Source organism: Bemisia tabaci, chromosome 10 (assembly GCF_918797505.1).
Source record: "Bemisia tabaci chromosome 10, PGI_BMITA_v3".
NCBI classification, from domain to species: domain Eukaryota; kingdom Metazoa; phylum Arthropoda; class Insecta; order Hemiptera; family Aleyrodidae; genus Bemisia; species Bemisia tabaci.
In genome coordinates this window covers 38,904,521-38,926,828 of record NC_092802.1, presented here as the reverse complement: position 1 = coordinate 38,926,828, position 22,308 = coordinate 38,904,521, and the positions used below count along the sequence as shown (strand labels likewise).

The following is a 22,308-nucleotide window of genomic DNA, read 5'->3' as shown; positions in this document are numbered from 1 at the left end:
CAGCAGAGTTGTGCCGCTCCTTGCTCGGTCGTGGAGCTAGGCTGTCCGTGACACACTCCTTCGAATTCACGTGTAACTCTTGTCTCGTAAGGGAAAAGAAAAATTCATCCTAAAAATTTCGCAAAAAGGTAACTAAATTTTCAAAAACACGCTGAGACACTGTAGAATCCTTCATATTTCTTTGAAGATTTCTATCTATTCTTAATAATTTTGATTCTAACCTCATTAATTTTCATGATCTCACAAATTATTTTTTTACCCGTGACACACCCCTTCGAATTCACATGTAACTCTTGTCTCGTAAAGGAAAAGAAAAATTCACCCTAAAAATTTCCCAAAGGTGAATAAATGTTCGGATACACGCTGATGTACTGTAGAATACTTCATACTTCTTTGAAGATTTCTATCCATTTTCAAGATTTTTGATCTATGCAAAAATTTAACACTTTTTCTGACACTGCTTTCTTCGCTATCACGGCGGATAGGTACTCTAGGCTGGTCCATTGTCGGGGAAATGCGTTGATGTGGGCCTTGCGTGGCAGCGGTGGATTTATAGGGTGTTGCGGTTATGTTGAGGAGGATCAAGTTTTGACAGCTCGGGAAACGTCACTAATTTTAACCTCTTGAGCTGAGGCCAATTTCCCGCCCCGAAATCCGCGCCCCACGTCGCGCGCCCGTTCTTGCGCCCCAACAAATTATTCATCGCCCAATCCCAGCCCCTGTTGCCGGCTCGCACTAAAATCCCCCAGACATTCCTACGACATACATGAATATGCGTCACACGCTGGAAAAAAAAAACACATTGGATCTAGAGTTTAGACTCTTAAAAACATAGACAAGAAAAATTACTCTTGATTCAATCGGATTTTTGCTTGAATCAAAACGAAATCCGCTTAGATTAAGAGGCTTGGTTCTTGATTTAATCTAGATTCTGATTGAATCAAGAGTACTTTTTCTTGTCGATGTTTCTGAGAGTCTGGAATCTAGATCCAATGTGTTTTTTTCCAGTGCAGGCAAATACAATGATAAAAAAATAGCTTGGATCAAGAGTCCAGACTCTTAAAAATATTGGCAAGAAAAAATAATCTTGATTCAATCAGAACCTAGCTTAAATCAAGAACCAAGCCTCTTAATTTAAGCGGATTTCGTTTTGATTCAAGCAGAAATCCGATTGAATCAAGAGTATTTTTTCTTGTCAATGTTTTCAAGAGTCTGGACTCTAGATCCAAGCTACTTTTTTTACCAGTGTGGTCAAATCAGACCAACAATGTAGAAACTGTAGATTGATGTTGACCTACGAAAAATGTAACACAGGCGGAGTGGTCGTTCAATCGACGGGCGGGATGTGGAACGGTCCGATTCACTGGAAAGAAAATTCGCTTGGATCTAGAATCCAGACTCTTAAAAACATCGACAAGAAGAAATACTCTTAATTCAATCGGATTTTTCCTTGAATCGAAGAGCCAAGACTCTTGATTTAAACGGATTTTTTTTATTCCAGCTAATATCCCATTGAATCAAGAGTAATTTTTCTTGTCAAGTTTTTAAGAGTCTGGACTCTAGATCCAAGCGAATTTTTTCCCCAGTGTTACTCGTCTCGTAATACCTCAATAACATAGACTCTTCAGGGAATTTTTACAATACATGATTTAGAGTAGATATTTTTACGTTAAATTATTGCTTGAAAAATGGCTAGGTTTTCATATTTGGACTCAGATTTTCAAGCAACTGGTTCTGAATTTTTCCTCATTCGGAAACAGCCCCTTCAGAAACCATGGGAACTGATTATCTTCGTCCCAACCCAATTTTTGGTCATGGCCTGTTACGACATTCGCCGTTGAAAGGATCACCCTACCGAGAACTTCTAGACTTTAGTAAAGGAATTTGTCAAATGCGTAGGCAGATAGTAAAATAATCTTGCTTGAATTGAAGTTCCGGTTCTTTTGCTTGTTTTGAATAATTCTATACTCGTGTTGGAAATAATTCACTATTAAAATTTGCAGAATACACGGTTATCTGTAAAAATCCTTCGACTAAGATTAATTTCAAAATACACAAAATGTCATAAAATACAAAATTTTTAGAAGTTTTGCAGTTGATACATAGTTGAAGTATTTGAGGAAAACACTAGCGAATTATTTTGGATTTTATAAACTTCTACTCTAAAAACGTTAAAAAATTGAGAACTTTTCGTTCAGAGTTTGTCTTACGGGGGCTGCTTTTTGAGTGGCGAACTATTTCAATAATTTATAATTGCTGCATTTTGGAAATGTAGCTAATACACGGGAATTCTTCCGGTTTCTTTTGAGCAAAATCAACTCACAAAAAGGGGGTTCAAAATTACATATCGTTAGTTCCCATGTAAAGGCGTAGAAAGGCAAGATTGCTTCCAATCTGTGCGCTGTTAAAAATCAAGGAGTGAAATTCGGTGCCAGAGTCTGCATAGCTTCCATGAACCTCGAGTGATGTGAATACGAAGTGAAATTAGCACCATTAAAGCGTATGAAACTCCGCAAAAAGAGCAGATGCCGCAACATAAAAGTATGAAACTCTCCGCAAGGAGATTAAATTCCGCTCCACAATTATATCACTCCGATTTTTTAAGCGCTATACGGATAACATTTTGCAAGGAGGAACGAATGTATTTGGCTCTTCCACAAAAGCGCCTTCATAAGGAACAATTGGCATATATGTTGCTCCTAAAATGAGCCAGAAATAGTGGTTCCTTTCTAAAAGAGGTGGTCCATATGGACTCAGGCACAGCATTAAACTTCAAAATTTTTAACAGTAAACTTTCCTCCGGTCTCATGCAATTTTCGAGCTAAAAATTTAATTACAGCTCAGAATCATTGTTAGGAGAATTCCTAAAATGTTCTAACATCCGTTCTTTTCCAACATAGATTTTCTTGAAGCTCTCAACTAGTAGAATAAGATTTTCCTTGTTTACGCGAATTTTATCGTGGTGGGGGGGAGTAGGCACCCCCTAAACCCCCCAAAATTGCTCAGAATTCCGACTTTTCCGCGAATTTTCCCACTTTTACCCGAAAAGGCTTGATTTTAGGGCAAAACTCTACATAACCATTCTGAAAGCTCGTGAAATTCTGGTCTAGAAAAGTCTTAAGTGACTTTGACCAGGACCCGCGGTCCCCCAAAATGGGGGGGCTTAAAATGTCAAAATATCTCAATTTTCCGCGAAAATGACCGTTTCGCCGCGATTTCTCGCCAATAACGCGAAGAAGGTTGGTATTATCGTAAAATCGTTTACCCCTATAATAACAGAGCATTAATTTTTCATTCTAAGGGCGGCCTAACCCCTCGTGGGGGGGAGGGGGGCCCCCCAGCAGTACCCACCCTATAAAAACCGTCAAGATTGGCCGCTTCCTTGAAGTAGCGTTATGCGCAAAAATGGGCGGCAAAATGAAAACAAGTAGCGTTTGTTCTGAGAGAACATCAATGTGGATTCTTGTGGGGGGTGACAGGGGGGAGGGAGGTACATCCTCCTCCCTCCCCCTCCCCCTCCCCCCAAAAAATAATCACGAAAAACGTTAATTAAACGCGAAAATTACACTTTATAAGACGACTTCAGGGCTTGTCATTGACACGCTTACACTAACATAATTTAACGAGGGGGGGGGAGGGGAGAGGGGTTTATCCTCCCCCCTCCTCTCCCACCCCCTCCCCCTCCCCCAAATAAATAATCACGAAAAAATTTAATTAAACGCGAAAATTCCATACTCTAAAAGGCGACTTTCAGGGCGTGTCATTGTCACGCTCACACTAATATAATTTAAAGAAGGGAGGTTTGGTTGGGGGTCCATTCGTAAAAAAGTATCCCTTAATCCCCCCATAATTGCTGAATGTTTTTGATGAATTTATCACTGCAGTTTATTCTGTCTATGACCAAATGAATGATTGAATACTTTGGCAAACGATCCAATACACTTTAAGCCTATTCTCCAAACGTTTCAAAAATGTTGACATAAGCTTAAGTATGTACATTTCCGTCAATTATGAATAAACTCCCCTCAGTTTCAGTCATTTCCAAAAAATAAAATAGTATCTCTACGTTCCCTGATTTAATTCCGTATCCCTTCAAATCTTAAAATTCTCCTACTGGTTTCCCCGTCCCTCCTATTATTAAGTAAGTTACGTTTGTAAATTACCCCTCCCCCACCCTTTTTTAATGTTGGCTGGGGAGGCTAAGATGTCTAATACCCCCCCCCCTCCCTTCTTTAAATTATATTAGTGTGAGCGTGACAATGACACGCCCTGAAAGTCGCCTTTTAGAGTATGGAATTTTCGCGTTTAATTAAATTTTTTCGTGATTATTTATTTGGGGGAGGGGGAGGGGGTGGGAGAGGAGGGGGGAGGATAAACCCCTCTCCCCTCCCCCCCCCCTCGTTAAATTATGTTAGTGTAAGCGTGTCAATGACAAGCCCTGAAGTCGTCTTATAAAGTGTAATTTTCGCGTTTAATTAACGTTTTTCGTGATTATTTTTTGGGGGGAGGGGGAGGGGGAGGGAGGAGGATGTACCTCCCTCCCCCTGTCACCCCCCACAAGAATCCACATTGATGTTCTCTCAGAACAAACGCTACTTGTTTTCATTTTGCCGCCCATTTTTGCGCATAACGCTACTTCAAGGAAGCGGCCAATCTTGACGGTTTTTATAGGGTGGGTACTGCTGGGGGGCCCCCCTCCCCCCCACGAGGGGTTAGGCCGCCCTTAGAATGAAAAATTAATGCTCTGTTATTATAGGGGTAAACGATTTTACGATAATACCAACCTTCTTCGCGTTATTGGCGAGAAATCGCGGCGAAACGGTCATTTTCGCGGAAAATTGAGATATTTTGACAATTTAAGCCCCCCCATTTTGGGGGACCGCGGGTCCTGGTCAAAGTCACTTAAGACTTTTCTAAACCAGAATTTCACGAGCTTTCAGAATGGTTATGTAGAGTTTTGCCCTAAAATCAAGCCTTTTCGGGTAAAAGTGGGAAAATTCGCGGAAAAGTCGGAATTCTGAGCAATTTTGGGGGGTTTAGGGGGTGCCTACTCCCCCCCACCACGATAAAATTCGCGTAAACAAGGAAAATCTTATTCTACTAGTTGAGAGCTTCAAGAAAATCACCATCTTCAAAATTCCCACGGGGGGGGGGGGGGGAGGGTTACCCCCTGCTGGCCCACGGTCTAATAGCCCCTTTTCTTATGTGGTTAACATTATAAGTAAGGGAGATTTGTAGTGCGACGGCGGTGGGTCCGACACATAGTGGATCGAGTCAATCGGAGAGCTCATCGGACAAAATTTGGAAACTTTAAACGCTTACAACTCCGTTTATACAAACCTTTGAGGTTCAAAAGGTGGTTCGATTGGTTTTCTTGTAAAGTTTTCTTCCATAAACATACGTTGAAATTCAAAATTTGACGAAATAAACATCAAAATTTGCAGTTCTAGTTAAAAATTTCAAGTCCGACCACTCTTATTGACTCAATCCACTGTGCAACATCCAGAGATTACAAATCTTCGACGATTGCAGCGCGAACCGGTGTACGCGCAATGCGTGAAGTATGCAAGCAGTCTTGTAGGCGCTGATACGCGTTCCTCGTATTTTTAACTTTAAAATGTTTTGAAATTTTTAACGGTGCTCTGGGGAGTTTGACTGGACTCAAGGGTGGACTCTCAATGAGACATGGCGGACCCTTTTCACTACGGTCTCATCTTTAAGGGATCTTTTAAGCGCAGAAATCGTTTCAAAGAAAACCAACGGCGACACCGTGTTCCTTGCAAAACTTTACAATCTGGAATGGAGCCATTGTCTTTGCAAATCCGCTCGGCAAAATTTGGAAACAATGCGCTACTCATCCTGGCCCGGTCTCACCCCTCCCTCTTCCGTTCCTCCGTCGTTCGCGTGTGAATTTCATTCGATACTCTGGTCTGCGGACGAATCGTGTCGCAAATGTATGTTTTTTGCCCCAGATTAGACCTATGCAGAGAAGCCTGATCGTCCAAAAACATCGAATTTCGTGTCGAAGGATCTTTAAATAAACCTTGACCTTCCTTGCGAATTAGCGAGGAAAGGCAACACTGCAAAAGGAAAATTCACGTTTTTCCTTCAAGAATAGAATCTGGCTAAAAACGGATATTGGACTTCAGTTCAGTGTAGAATCAAAATAGATTGGTTCTGCTGGTCAAAGACTAGTATTTTGGTGTTTCTATCTCATCGATTACACTGGTCAACAAATGTGTACTTTTTTAGATTTGCCTAAAATGTGCCAACTGATTCCGAGTAAATTTTTAGCGCTGATTCCAAGTTACCCGGAAAATCTGTACACGATGGAGAATGACTAAGGTCATTTTAGAATGAAGAAGCCAAAATTACATTGGAAATCATGTATAGCATGCCTAACAAGGTTTCTCTCCTGTTCCTAATATCGAAGTTTTTCCGGACATGTGCTCCTATTCGCCCATGTAAAACTTATCCGATTGTTTTGCGTCGGAAAGGAGGGAAATTTTTTTTTTTTTTTTTTTTTTTTTTTTTTTCAATTAACGGGTGAAGTTATTTTCACTCGATTTTTGCCGCTGAAGTCAAAACTGACCTTTTTCGTCCAAAATTTACCAAATTTTTGATTCATCGATATGTCGCAGGCAATTGGCAATCGCCGGCAATTTACAAGCCAGTGGTGAATAAATACAGAAAATCATAGAATTCAAAAATAAAAAAACAAGATTAGAGTGCTGATTATGTTGCCTATAATGTGAAACTGTGACACTGTGAAACTGTGTGTAATGTGACACTTTTCCATCCATAAAAACATGGCAGGAATATACACACTCAGAAGAGCTTGTATAGTGAACTTCGTGACATTAGTTGGGTTGAGATCGGACAGGCAACTAAACTAACATCGTGACAAGGCGTAGAGTATCACAAAAAGTGAAGGCGTTTCAAACCGGGCTCATACTTTTGAAGACCATAACCCTTAAAAATTGCATTATGCCGATGCGCATTATTGCGATTTATTGAAACAACGTGTGAACTGCTTAAGAATTTCCGGCGATTGCTGATTCCTGATCAGGAAAAACGGAGGTCATTTTTGGAATCAGCGGTAAAAATCTACCCGGAATTCCTTGACGCATTGACGACAAAACCCGTGACGACCAGTGTTGTCGAAGATTCATCCAAACGCCTAGTTTCAACGTCGAATATTAACGCTGATATTGATGCGGAATGGACCACTAATCAGGGTAAGAATTTAAGCATTCTGATAAATATTTCTCGATCAGAATTTTACGTGGAGCACGATTCTCGGATTACCTTTCATTTAGCCACAGCTCATTCGGCTCATTTGTCGGCCTCCTATGGTGTAGTGGTTGTAGCGCTTGCTCTATGATCAAGAGGTCCCGGGTTCGATTCCCGGCCAGGCGACCCGAGTTTGATGGTCTCAAACAATGGTTGCCTGGGACTGGTTCAGTAGGGACGGAGGGGGGATGAGACTTAAAGCGTGGGATTAGCCCTTGAGGGCTATTTGAAGCAGTAAAAAAAAAAAAAAAAAAAAAAAAAAAAAAAAATTCAGCCACGTGGCAAAATACAACAAAAAATTTTGCATCTTGCCACAGATTCTCGGTGCTATGTGGCTAAACGAAACAAGAAACATTAGTGTGGCAAAGTGCATTTTATATCTTGGTTAAGAGTTCATTTCAGTACTTTTTGAAGCACGTTTCGTGTTCTACGTGAACTTATGGTTAAGAAACATGTATCAGAATGCTTAACTTCGTAGCTTTGCTAGCGATACATTGAAATTCGTGTTTTTGGATGGTCCGTGCATGTAAAAAATAGGACTTAGGTCTGTACTACCGTGCTAAGGAAGAGCGCCGTATGAACATTCGAGACTTGCCGAATCTCCTTCGATAAAAAATGTATTTTTGACGAAAATCATGCACATTCTCCCTTGAAATTTTCAAATATCTTAGATTAAATTGCGTTCAAAATTGTCTGAAAATTTTGGAAAATAATATTCGCAATTTTCCGAGTAAATTCGTTTTTAATGGAAGGAAACTTGAAGGCAAAACCTGAAGGCTCATACGGCGTTCTTCCTTATTACGGCAGTGTAGCGGAGTGTGCGTGCTACGAGCGCATACGATAGAAATGTAGGTTACTCACTCTCCGAGGGCTCATGGCGGGACGGACAATCCAAGAAATATTGCAGGGGATACTCACCTGAAAAACAAAAGAATGTAAATTAACTTTAATTTCGAAACGCGACACGATGAATGATGAGGCACGGGGACAAGACTTTTAAACTTTTCAAACTTTTGAAAGACGAGCGTCATAAATTACTCGCGACGGAGCACGGTCGCCAGATTTCGCTGGAAATCAGCATAATTTCGATTTGCCACAATGCAAAATGCTAATTTTTCAGCACTATCTGGCCTCAATGCAACGGAGGCGTTTGCCAAACATGCAGCCATGGCCGGCCATGCTCTGACCCGAAACGCCGACGGCTTGTACTACCGAGGTATGGAAAACCGCGTGCAGCCATACGAAAGTTGCCGAACTTCCATTTGAAAAATATTTATTATTGAAGAAAGTCCTGCATTTTATTCCTTGAAATTTCCAGAAATAATTTATAAAATCGAGAACAGAATCGTCTGTAAAATTGGAAGATAAATATTCAGAAATTTTCAAGTAAATCCGATTTTTACTCATGGAAATTTGGCAACATCTGAAAGCTCACACGGCGTTTTTACTTAGCACGGCAATGTGGAACGTGTGTTTCGGTCATATATTATGAAGAAATGAAAGAAGGAAAATTGATCGAATTCACTTAATTGAATCGCTCGATTCGCAAACGACTTATCTACTTACGGTTCTCACAATATATTGATGGTGAAAGTGCAGAAGTGGCTATCTTGGAAAACACGATTTTCCAGGAGAGTAAAGAGTTTTACGCTTTGCTTACCATTCTTTATCAGATAAGCTTCAGTTTGATCTCATATGGCCAGACCAAGCATTGCATGATTGGAAAATGACATTTCATCACGAGATACGCATTTCCGTAATTAGCGTTTTGAACCTGTTCTTGATCATTAAGATCAAAAATAGAGTTCATTCATACGTAAAGCCTGTTTAAAAGCTTTAGTTGATCCAATACGATGCATCATAAATAAGTGAATCAGAGAATTGGCTTCCTTGAGTAGCGTTTACACCATGGGTACGAAGACAGTGCGTAATCTCTAGAATATATCGTCTCTGCGTGGACTCTCAAAAAATTATATAGGTAATATTTTTTTTTCGATTTTCCCCCTACACTTAGACATACATACCGTTAGAAAGTAACAGCCATCAATATACGTTACGTAGAGTCCGTAGAAACACAGAGGACATCCATGCTTTATCCATCCACGCTCTACAGTCTACACCTTTTCAAATGGACCAGTGGACAAAGTACCTTTTCCTCAACTCTGATTATTCACAATTCATCGTCGAAAGCTCATTGTATCTGTGCAAAACTTATTGAATTTACAACCGCTTTCAGTAAGCTGCGATCTTGTAAATGACGACTCTCACAATTTTTGCATGAGGATACGATTACTGAAGCAAGGAGTCTAAAAAAACACCATCTGAACCCAGCGTTTTGGCTTTATTTTTTCAAATAAGACTATAGGAAAAAAAATCTTGGAACGTAAACAGATTTTCTTCGGCATTTTTCAAAATGACGGCTCGATTGGAAATTCTGAACATTTCTGGTCAGCATCATTGTACAGGACCACTCAGATACGATATAGAAGAGCGCCTTCAACCTACTGCGTAATCTTAATGCGAAATCCTGATACCACTATTCGTGCGTCACGACAATCATTTTGCATAGCCGGCCAATTGAAGGCAAATCATTGACCCAGGCAACAGAGTACAAATTTCAACATGTAATACGTGTTTTGTAGGAAACGAAACCTCCGGGGGTGCCCCACCTGGCATCCAAGGAGCCCAACCCCCGGGGCTGCCCCACCTGACATCAAAGAGGCCCAATCCCACAAGGGTGCCCCACCTGACATCCAAAAAGTCAACCCCTCGGGGTTCCCCAACATTTTACACATAAGATGCAGGCAACTAAGTGGATTTTGGTAGTAGTTAAATAGTTTGGATGGGATGTACGCTAATGACTAATTATTGAAATTTATGAACAAAAAGAAAATGGAGATAGTCCATTGGTGGAAGCAGTTGGTTTGAATGGACAGAGGAGATAAGTTGTAGTAGACAAACCAATGGCAATTCGAGAGACCCGAAAAATTGTCCACCATTTTCCCCTGAGAACCACCCTTATCAATCAAAAGGATCGCTTCATTTTACTTTTGTCCTTTACGTCTACAGTTTAGTTTTTAATTGTTTAATGTCTTTTTTTTAATTATCAGCCCCTGGCTGGCTTCTTGAATCCTTATAAGTTCTTTTTCTTAGAAGACTTTTTTTAGCGCCACGTACTAAGTCGGATCGGATTGACCTTTATTAAATACATAGATTCTAGAACTAAGAATGCCTAAGTTGCGTACTAAAATTGCTTTTTAGATTACTTCTCAATTAGGTAATTGTTTCTTGAAGATCAAAAATATTTCTTCAGCATACTTGTTTTCGGTTAATGGACCACTAGACAAGGTACGAATTTAAGCAATCTGATATATGTTTCTTAACCAGAATTTCACGTAGAACACGATTCACACAACGGGAATTACTGAAACCAACTCCTGACGAAGATATTAACGTTTTTATTTCACATTGGCTACAAGGAATTCGAACTGCCCGCTCACAAGAAACTCAAAGCTCTACGCGAGTCAAATCGCGCACTACAACGGTTTCTGCAAGCCTCTCAATCGAGCAATGTTCATTTTCCACCATGTGTTGTTCGAACTATAAGCAATTTGCTACAGCTGAGCCAAAGCGTCAAGACTGAGGTTGACAGATTTTTACATCGCAGAGACTGTCATGATAACGTTTAGCGCGCTATGTGAATCACGTAGAGCATTGAGTTTTAATGAGCGGGTGGTTTGAATTCACGCATGAAGAATCATCAAATATCTTCGTAAGGAGTTGATTTCGGTAATTTTCTATGTGCGCATTGTGTTCTACGTGAAATTTTAGTTACGAAACATGTATCAGAATGCTGAAATTCGTACCTTGTCTAGTGGTCCATTTGGACCTGAGGAATCTCCTATTTCAAGACTTGAACGGATGACCGAAGGTACAAATTTATATAAAGGAGTCTCGGAGTTGAGCCACGAAAAAATTTAATGACGCACTCCACTCCATGACCCTCAGTGGTAACTTGTTAGTACGAAGTAACAAGAATGAAAGGCTCGGCCGCCAAACTCCCTTTCTCGTATCCAGAGGAAGGATAAAATATCATGCGGAAGTTATGCGCATTCTGGCAACGCTGTCCGTGTGAGTGAGTTCGGATGGAGATGGGATTCTTTTGTTCAGCGTAGCGAGGAGTAATATGCACTTCTTTCGGGGGAGCGAGCGCCGTGCGGGTGGACTACCCCCGAATGGGAAGGGGCGAAGGAGGTGGGTCATACACCTTTCTTCCATCATATCAAAATTGCGTCAGTCGCGGTATTGTTGCTGCGCCGAGAGAGTGTCAACCCATTCGCCGCCTCGGAAAATGGGTTAGTGCACGCCAAGAAAGTGTAATGGAACACGTACCGTGCCACTCTCGATCCTGGCACTTTTCTGTTTCACCGAGATTTTTTGGGGAAAGGATTTATTTAATGGCTAAGAAATGACAAATTAATAACTTAACAAAATATGGGGATTATAGTTACCCAAATAGCACAGATTGCAATGGTCCACTAGACAAGATACGACTTTAAGCAATCTGATACATGTTATCCAGAATTTCACGTAGAACACGATTCACACGACAAAAATTACTGAAACCAACTCCTAACGAAGATGTTAATGTTTTTATTTCACATTGATTACGAGGAATTTGAACCGCCGCTCACGAGAAAGTCAAAGCTCTACGTGAGTCAAATCTCGCACTATAACGGTTTCAGCAAGCTTCTCAATCGAGCAACTTTCATTTACCACCATGTGTTGTTCAAACTATTAGCAATTTGCTATAGCTGAGCCAAAGCGTCAAGATTGAGGTTGCCAGATTTTTATATTGCAGAGACTGTCATGATAACGTTTAGCGCGCGATGTGAATCACGTAGAGCATTGAGTTTTCATGAGCGGGTGGTTTTAATTCACGCATCAAGAACCATTAAATATCTTCGTAAGGAGTTTATTGCGTTAATTGTTGTTGTGCGCATCGTGTTCAACGTGAAATTTCAGTTATGAAACATGTATCAGAATGCTGAAATTCGTACCTTGTCTAGTGGTCTATTAGTAGGAATTACATAGTAAAAATATTGCAATTCAATTGAGTGGTGTGTATGTTTCCCAGCTCCTATTTGAAGGGACCCCATTTATTGAAACTTTATTGCAATATAATTTAAATGAGTTGCAATTGTTCATTGCATTGCATTTTGCCTATTTTTCTGACACACGGAGCTCATTTTTTCGATTGTTAAAAATCGGCAATAATCGACTAAATGATGTAAAAATATTGCACTTTAATGGTATACCTAAAAATTACAATTTTACTAAAATCAAATTGCAATTTACTTTCAATATTTTCGTTGCACTGTGCTACTTCGGTATAAAAACGTCGGATAAAGGACTAGTGAAGGATAGAAGTGAAATCTGATGAGAATAAATTCCAAATGACTACAGCGAGTGGCCACAAAATTAATCACGAGAATACACCGCAGGCAAAGCAGTTCAGGAGCGTCCGAATTAGCGCCCCTTCGATGGGTCAGTTACGTTGATCACAGAATCGTGTTATGGTGCTTAATTCTTGTGGATCAGTTAAGAATAACAGGATATGTCTAAACATTAACTTTCTATGTCCAATATTAATCGCGATATCGCCATTTACAAAGATTTCTAATCAGCTAATCGATTATATTACGCCGTAGCCATTGCGCGACCGTTCGATAAGAAAACCCCTATAAATTTCGGGATACTTTACGCAAACCGGAGTCTTTTATCTCATTAAAAATCAGACGCGAGTGGCCTGAATCAAACCTAAATCGTATTTTGCCATCCTAAGGAAAAACGCCAGATGAACCTTCAGGTGTTGCCAAATTTCCTCTGACAAAATACGAATTTACAGAGAAATTTGTGAATATTTTTCCTCCAATTTTTCAAATAAGTTCATTCGCAGCCACATCTAAATCATCTGCAAATTTCAAGAAAGAATCTTTAAATTTTCCTCAAAAATGATATTTTTGTCGAAGGAAATTCGCGGTAACGCGCAAATCTTCACACGGCTTTCTTCTTTAAGAGGGCAGCATTGGTGATAGGCCAATGCGGTTGCTAGCCGCAAGTCACTACCTCTGATTCCTATGGAAGGAAACAAAGGTACGCTAGTTCAGCAGGGCATTTTCTTCATCCCAACATGTCTTTAATTGGACTGCATTTTGCAATTTGGAACTATAAATTCTGGCTCATCTGAAAAAACACTTATAGGCATAGGGAAACTAATGGCACATACGTTGTTTTTAAACCGGGCCAGAATTTATAGTTCCAAATTGCAGAATGCAGTCCAAATAACCTACGGTTTCCAGAAATTTAACCAAAATTTTGGCTGATCAACCGAGAATTTTTGGATCTTAACTTTTTGTGTCATTTTTCTGCTTTCATTGTTCTCCAAAATTTAGATCTTTTTGATTGATCCGACCGAAAGAAGTGACTCAAAGTAACCCAAACTAACGGTAGTAATTCTTAAGAGTATAGACCCAATCATGCCTTAAAATCTATCAAATTCAGACTATCTATTCTTTCATACAATATCTATATTCTTTGCGATGGCGTTTCATGTAAAATACTCGTAAGGATCTTTTTCATACTTTAAATTTTTACGAAATTTTGCAAAACAAAATATACTTTTCATGATAGTACGTTGAGGGCGTCCTTAAACTTTCCTTAACGGCAATGTAAACCATTTAAGGCCTCCCAGAGGAAAATAGCCGTTTCAGGTGCGACTCTGAATAAAACCCTTGAATCCCTGGGACTCGCGCTCAACGGATCCTGAGAAAAAAAACTTCCTGGCTGAGCGATGCATTTTCCGAGATGTTATGACGTCATAGGATGGATGTGAGGTGCGGCAAAAGCTGGCGCACAGTGGACCGAGATACGATTTGAGAGGCCGGGCATAAACTTGCTGACTAAAAATGCACAATTTTCACGTTAACTTCGTCGAGAACTAAATGTTCAGGAGTGTTTTAGAAAGAGAATTTCACGCGAAAAAAATAAAACCATTATGCAACTTCTGTGTTTCTTATTAATGAAGATACGAGTATAAGCTTTTAAAGTTTCAAGTTCATGTTCGACTTCACCTACTCTGCCCTGACAGCAAAGAGAGCCGCAAATGAATTTTTGAAAATTGAAAATTTCATTTCAAAATTGCCATCAACATTCAAAATTCATGAGGCCACAGCTGATGCGGCTAGGTGCTTTTCTGCTAAACGCGGTCCAATAATTGTGCTATTTCAGCTGTTTTAGTTATTTCATCTAAAAAAGATTTTTTTTTTCTTTAGAAAACTAGAGATTAGACAAATTATAAAATGATCTTTATTTTGAAAATTTGAGAGTTACGGCTCTTTGTTATTTTGTCAGTGTCGACTTGCCCCACAGTGCGCCGTACAGTGGATCGAGTCAATTAAAGAAGTCGGGCATGAAATTTATGACTAAAACTGCAAATTTCGATGTTTATTTCGTCACATTTTGAACTTTGAGAGGTATTTTTAAAAGAATTTTTACGAGGAGGCCAATATAACCACTTTTAGAACCTCAAAGTTTTGAATAAACGGAGTTATAAGCGTTTAAAGTTTCCAAATTTTATCCGGCCTCTCCTATTGACACGATCTACCGTGCGGCGGGTTGTGAGAGCCCCAGCGGAACACGGGGTGAATGGGGAATACTGCCATGCTAAGGAAGAACGCCGTATGAACATTCTAGATTGCCAAATTTCCTTCGATAAAATGTTAATTTTTTAGGGAAGTTATAAATATTTTTCCTTGAAATTTTCAGGAACTTTAGGTGAGGTTATGAACAACATTATTTAAAAAATAGAAGGAAATGGAGATGTTGCATGTGTGAGGAATTTGCGATTTGACTGTTGATTCTTATGTAAAAGTTCGCGAGAAACACGATGGGGCCACTAGTTTTCTCTGAAATCATCTTCCAAGCTCAAAAACAGCTCTCAAGTTGAGGCTAAAATGGAGGGGATATCCCACGCTATCCTGAGAGTCCACTTCTACATCAAAACAAACTCTCCATGCAAAGATAGGGAACAAATACATTAGCAGTGAATCAGTGATGCCGTGTTTTCAGTTTAGAAGAGTCCCCAAATAAAGTGGCAGCCCTGTCAATGTATTTGCTCCCTATCTTTGCATGGAGAGTTTGTTTTGATGTAGAGGTGGACTCTGAGGATAGCGTGGGATATCTCCTCCATTTTGGCCTCAACTTGAGAGCTTTTTTTGAGCTTGGGAGTTAATTTCAGAGAAAACCAGTGGCCACATCGTGTTTCTCGCGAACTTTTACACATGAATCGACAGGCAAATCGCAAATTCCTTACACATGCAACATCTCCATTATTCATAAGATTACCGTGGAATTTGTGTTTCAGTGAAAAAAATTGGCAACGGCTGAAGGTTCATACGGCGTTTTTCCTTGACACGGTAGAATAAGCGGTGCGAAACAAGGACTATGACGCAATAAGTTTCGGGAGCGAGCGTGTAAATTGATTCCGTGCAAAGCGAGCGCGATCGGGGATTAGCCCCGAGGGGAGAGCTAAGTCGCGGTGTATATTCCCGCCAAACGCAACAGTAGATAAGGTGCGAACCCAATTGCTAAGCCCTGTAATCCCTTGTCAAAATTCAGCGAGCCCTCCGACTCCCGGATTTTCATTTCACCGGGGAAACGTCTCGGTCTCGGCCCCGATGGGCCTGTTGCAAACTTCAGCTACTCAGCAACAAGAGGACTAGCGAAGAGCTAAAAAATCACGATGAGCGCATCGAGAGAGTCTGAACACACTCCTGATCTCAGAATCTGCCTACACTGGAGAAAAAATTCGCTTGTATCTAGCACTGGAAAAAAACCGCTTGGGTCTAGAGTCCAGACTCTTGAAAACAATGACAAGAAAAAATACTCTTGATTCAATCGGATTTTTACTTGAATCAAAAGGTAATCCGCTTAATTTAAGAGGCTGGGTTTTCGAGTTCAGCAATAATCCGATTGAATCAAGAGTATTTTTTCTTGTTATTGTTTTGACTCTAGATCCAAGCGTTTTTTTTTTTTTCCAGTGAGAGTTCAGACTCTTAATAACATCGAAAAGAAAATATACTCTTGATTCAATACGATTTTTTCTTGAATCGAGAAGCCGAGCCTCTTGATCCAGGCGGATTTTCTATTGATTTAGGCAAAAAGTCCGATTGAATCAAGAGTGTTTTTTCTTGTCAATGTTTTTAAAAGCCTGAACTCTAGATCCAAGCGCCTTTTTTCCCAAGGTGAAAATATGCGTTTTTTAAGATTCCCGCTTTAAAAACGATAATACGGCACATGTCAAAGTTTTTTTTTTTTTAGAAGTCGTTCTATTCAACCCTTGCGCCAAGAAATGCTACGTAATATTCAACATAGCCGACGCCAGCCCGCCAAAACACACATGGCGAGACGGGATTTTATCTTCCGGCGTGTTCATGTTTATGTTTCCTTGCGTTGCTCCTCCACGATTTGCGCGCAGAGACGTCAGCCATGTTGAATTTTGTGTAGCACTCTATATAGTGCACAAAGGTTGGATGGAACGACTCCTCTTACGGATAAATGTTCACCTGTGCCGTAGTGTCGATTATGAAGCAATTGCTTAAAAAAGCGCATATTTCTTACGGAGATTGATAAGTTGGGAGTGTATTTCAGACTTTTCCGACTTTATAGTAATTTTTGAGCTAATTTCTGTAAGAAACAACTCTTTTTTCTTTACTCTAGCTGAAGTTTGCAACAAGCCCATTTACCGTTCTTCAGACGAAATATCGTAACTGTATTTCAGCATTGCGAAAGAGCTGGTCAAAGAAGGGCCCCTTCCGAGAAAACTCACGGATTTCGTTCAAATGTGGCCTAAATAAACAGGGGTGTAGAATGTTCACGAACCAATAACCGATCGGTCGTTTGCAAACTGCGTTTGCAGTGTGAAAATTGCATTGGCTACGACCTTGAATATTGGATGATTTAAAATTAATTTTGTTTTGATCAAAATGCGTTCCATTTTTATGCACTTTTTTCTTAGTTGTTCATGCGCGCTGCCTTACGCAGTCTCAGTTTCCGTAGGGATATCACAACTTACCTCAGTTCGCAAGTCATGAGTCGACAGTGTGACTAGATGTCAGATGCTGGCTTCCGTCGCATGCTCGGGGAAACGGCGCAATGCTTGAAGTATCCCTACAGTTTTGCAGGCGCTTTCCATGATCGTTTTCTGCGCAAAGTTTAATGCTTCGGTTTTATTCCGGAAGATGAGGTCTCTTTTCTCAGATCCGGTTACAAATGAAACGTTTTCTCATATCGACAACAATAAAAAGAGCTTGGTCCCTTTTCCACTGACTCAAAAATTTTGGAGAAGGCAAACGCGTGCTACAACTATTGCGACATCCAATTAGGTGAAATTGTACATCCAAAAATTGAAGGAGATTCCCTTCTCGGGAGACTTTAACGCAGGAGTAGAAAAGTTTGATGAGGCAAAACGCATAATACGACTATTTCGACTTCCAAGTAGGTGTAATTGCATATCCGCAAAATGAAGGAGAGTCTCTTTTAGACTGACTCAGAGACTTTAACGCAGGACGAGGCAAGTTGGAAGGGGCAAAATGCATGATACTACTATTCCAACTTCCAAGTAAGTTAAATTATATATCCACAAAATGTGTGAAAATATTGTATTTTAAAATACTTGACGTATTCTGGGTAGCTTTAAGTAAAATTTCTGTAGGAATTGTTACCATTTTCATAATAGTTTTTTTTTTTTTTTTTAAATACTAATCCTTTTAGTCATAATGTGTCGGCTGAATCTCTCACTGCTCGAAACTGCGAAAATTATTAAAAATATTGTAAAATCAGCTCTGAAGGCACTTTCAGTTGAAGCAATAAAAAATTTGCGCGCAAATTCTCCATTCCGCATAATTTCCAAATTCTCCAAACACCTCGCTTCGCTGTGCGTCGGGCGTTAAGTATTGTTCGAGGGTGTCAATTAGAGTGTCGGTCTGGGGGGGGGGGGGATGGTGGGGGGTGAGGGGCAGAAGGGCCGAAAGGCACAACAAGAGAACTAGACCGCTACCACCGCAACCTTATACTCATTCTCGCGGTCTCGTTCGTTAGCCCTCAGACGTAAAGGCGAATGTCAATCTCAGCGTGAGCCCTGTTCTACATATACATCTATACTATTTGGAGCTCAAGGGAACTTCGAGATACGCCGTTACGCGCCAGAGGAGCGATGATTCACTGCCCCGCGCCCGTCTTAGCGCTAATCCACAGCTCATCCCCTCCGTCATCCGCCGTTCAGCCCGAAACCTGTGCTGCCGTGCTAAGGAAGAACGACGTATGAGCCTTCAGGCGTTGCCAAAATTCTCTTTCAAATCACGAATATTCGGAAAAATGTTTAAATATTTTTCTTCCGATTTTTCAGAGAATTTTGTCCGTAATTTAATCCAAAATTTGTGAAAATTTGAAAGTGAAATTTTCACAACTTTCTTCAAAAATAGATATTTTCCGAAAGTAAATGTGGCAACGCTTAGAGGCTCATAGGACATTCTTCCTTAGCACGCAGGACCAACCTAGACTGTTGTAATAGCCTTTTGAACTGCGTCTTTATACCGAAACTTAGAGGAGATTCTTCTTCTTCTCCTTCTTCTTCTTCTCCTTCTTCTTTTTCTCTTCCTTTTTCTTTTTATTATTTTGAGACAAAAAAGATTACACGCTTTGCTACATCGTTTGAATTGATGCATATGCTACAATTTTAAAAGGAAATAGAATCGCTGGGTGGAAAAAGGGCATTTCTTGGTTGCGGTGTTTCAGAACCTCCGCTAACGTCTCATACATTATGATCAAAGCAAATTTATGTAATTTGTTGAAACTTTTAATGAAAACTCTTTATAATTTCACAATGCTGAAAGCAAAAAATCCAAGAAAATTCGCCCAATAGTTTCCTCTCTGAAATATGAATCAGTAGTGGATATTCTGAAACACCGCAATCAAGAAATGCCCTCTTTGCACCCAACGCCTCAGTTATGAGCACATTTTACGCACGTAGTCTTATTGATTACTAATTATTAAAAATTAAATAATTTGCCAAATTTTTAGACATCCAAGTTGCGATTGCGGCTTTTGATTGTCTAAGCGCCTTCAACTTACTGGGTAAACTCAATGCGAAATTGTGATACCACTATTCGTGCGTCACGACAGTCATTTTGCATAGCTGGCTAATTGAAGGCGAATATTTGGTTTCCAATGGACTAGTAGACAAGTTACGAATTCAAGCAATCTGATACATATTTTTTCTTTTCATAAATTTCACGTAAAACATGATTCGAGCGAGGAGAATTGCTGGTATCAACTCCCAACCAAGACGATAAAAATTTTACTTATTGTTAAAGTTGGCCACGAAAAATTTGAATTTCCCGCTCACATGAAAAAAAAAATGATTAGAATGCAAAATAATGTCCTTCGTACATTTTTCAAAATGATGGCCCAATTGAAGACTCTAAAATTGTGGATGCTTTCGGTGAGCATCACTGTAACGGTCAAAGATAGGATAAAGAGGAGCGCCTTCAACACACTGGGTAAACTCAATGCGAAATTGTGATACCACTATTCGTGCGTCACGACAGTCATTTTGCATAGCCGGCCAATTGAAGGCGAATCTTTGGTTTTCGATGGATTTGTGGACAAGTTACGAATTAAAGCAATCTGATACATATTTTTTAACTAAAATTTCACGTAGAACTCGATTCGCGCAATGATAATTACTGAAATCGACTCGTAACAATGATATTAACATTTTTAGTTTTCACTAGTTACGAGAATTTCGAAACATCCGCGTACAAGAAAAATAATTGGCTACATTTGGAGATTTGACTTACGCAGACTTTAGTTTAAATGAGCGGGAGGTTTGAATTAACGAGCGAGTCAAGAAGTATTAAATACCTTCGTTAGGAGTTAATTTTAGTCATTTGCGTTGTGCGAATCGTGTTTTCTGTAAATTTTGGAAGAATAAACATGTATGGGTGGTTTCATGATAACTGGAATAGTTTGTCGCCGTGACAGAGAACACATTTTTCGGTCATACTGTTAGTAGAAATGATTCCCAAATTTTTCGAATTAATCTTCAAAGAGTTACGTATTATAACGCTTTCTTATGATGTATTCCTCTGCCTCTCAATTAATATTATGTAAGTTCCGAAAATGTGCCGTCTGTTACGCGGTAAAAAGTCAGCGTAAAAGACAGCACATTTTTGGCCATTTTTATATTAAACTTGAAAAGTAGAGCAATAAATGTTGAAAAGCGTTGTGACACGTAGCCCCGTGTAGGTTAATGCAAAAAAATTCGAGTGATTATCATTACTACTAAAAATATGACCGAAAAATGTGTTGTCTGTTACGGCGACAAAACTATTCCAGTTATTCCAGTTAACCACCCGTATCACAGTGGTTCAATTGGCACCATGTCTACTTTTCCATCGGTATGAAATGGGTATCAATCCTACATGCCCCTTTTAAAGTTCTCAACTTTGCACCCTATCTGATGATCCATTATACTGACTATTTTTGGAGTTACAACATCACCAGGTCAAGGCCGAAGAGGCTATCTGCATAATACGAGGAGGTAGAAGCTATCAAAACGGATGCAATCCATAGCGATGAACTGAATGGACTGAGCGCTCTGGCTGAGGAGAAAATTCTGCGACACGAAATACGACTGGCGCTCTCTCTCGGAGGAGCCCGGAACTACGTGCGGTCAATGAGGCGGTGGCATCACCGACCTGCATTTTATGAACGTATCGAGCCGTAATTTTGTTTACAACATGTGGCGCTTTAGACCGCTTAACTGCATCGAATTTAGAAGAAAAGGACCATCCTCCGTGCAGCCGCAGTTGCCAAAAGTCCGTTGAAATTGTATTTTTTCACGCTACTGCGAACAAATCGTTCTGCCATGCTGGGGAAGAACGCCGTATGAGCCATCAGACGTTGCCATATTTCCTCCAACAAAATAAAAATATACTGGGGAAATTTTGAATATTTGTCTTCAAATTTTTCGGACAATTTTATTCGCAATTTAATTTACAAATTTCAAGAAAAAATATGCATAACTTTCTTCAAAAATACATATTTTATACGGGGAAAATTTGGCAACTCTTGAATGCATATACGGCGTTGTTTCTCAGGCCGGTAGCGTTCAGAAGACGGAGAAAATAAAACTTCACAAAAATGAGAGAAAAATGGACATGTTTCGCTGACCTGAACATTTTTTATATTAGATACGAGTCGGACTCGCATTTAAATGCTAAACGTTTAAAAGAACACACGATCATTGTACACTGCGATTAAAACAGTTTCAAGGAGGTAAAGTCTTTAACTCAACATCAATCGAAGAACAATACTGCCGTGCTAAGGAAAAACGCCGTATGTGCTTTCAGACGTTGTCAAGTTTCCTCCGATAAAAACCGAAGTTACTGGGAAAATTGTGAATATTATTCTCCAAAACTGTCAGACAATTTTGTACACAATTTAATGCAAAATATCTGAGAGTTTCAAGGAAAAATATGCATGAGTGTTGTCAAATATACATGTTTTTTGAGGAAAACTTGGCAACTCTCGAATGTCCATACGGCGTTTTTCTTTAGCACAGCAGAATAAGGAAAATGATAAGGATTAGGGAATGCAAGACCGCTGAAATGCGGTCCTCCGTTTTCAGACGCAATAATGTAACACCGCTGAGCTGCAGTCGTCCGTTTCCGCATTTGGTTTTACCCCACGTTCTTTAATCCACACTTATGAGAAAAAGTGGAGCTTGCTGAGTGAAATACTTTTATGGTCCTTTGCGGTTCTCCGCCAAAAATCAGACAAGCGGGCTGATTATTGAAATTGATAGACAAAGCAATAGACAAAGAAGACAAAAAAGATATGGAGGGATCCTATTGGTGGAAGTGGGTGGTTGCGATGGACAAAGGAGGTAGG

At 39.9% G+C, this 22,308-nt stretch overlaps 1 protein-coding gene across 1 annotated transcript in view; it reads right to left on the bottom strand.

Moving 5' to 3' along the window:
• Sh (Potassium voltage-gated channel protein Shaker) overlaps positions 1 to 22,308 on the bottom strand; it is a 513,106-nt gene that overhangs the window by 372,633 nt on the left and 118,165 nt on the right. The window lies entirely within an intron of this gene.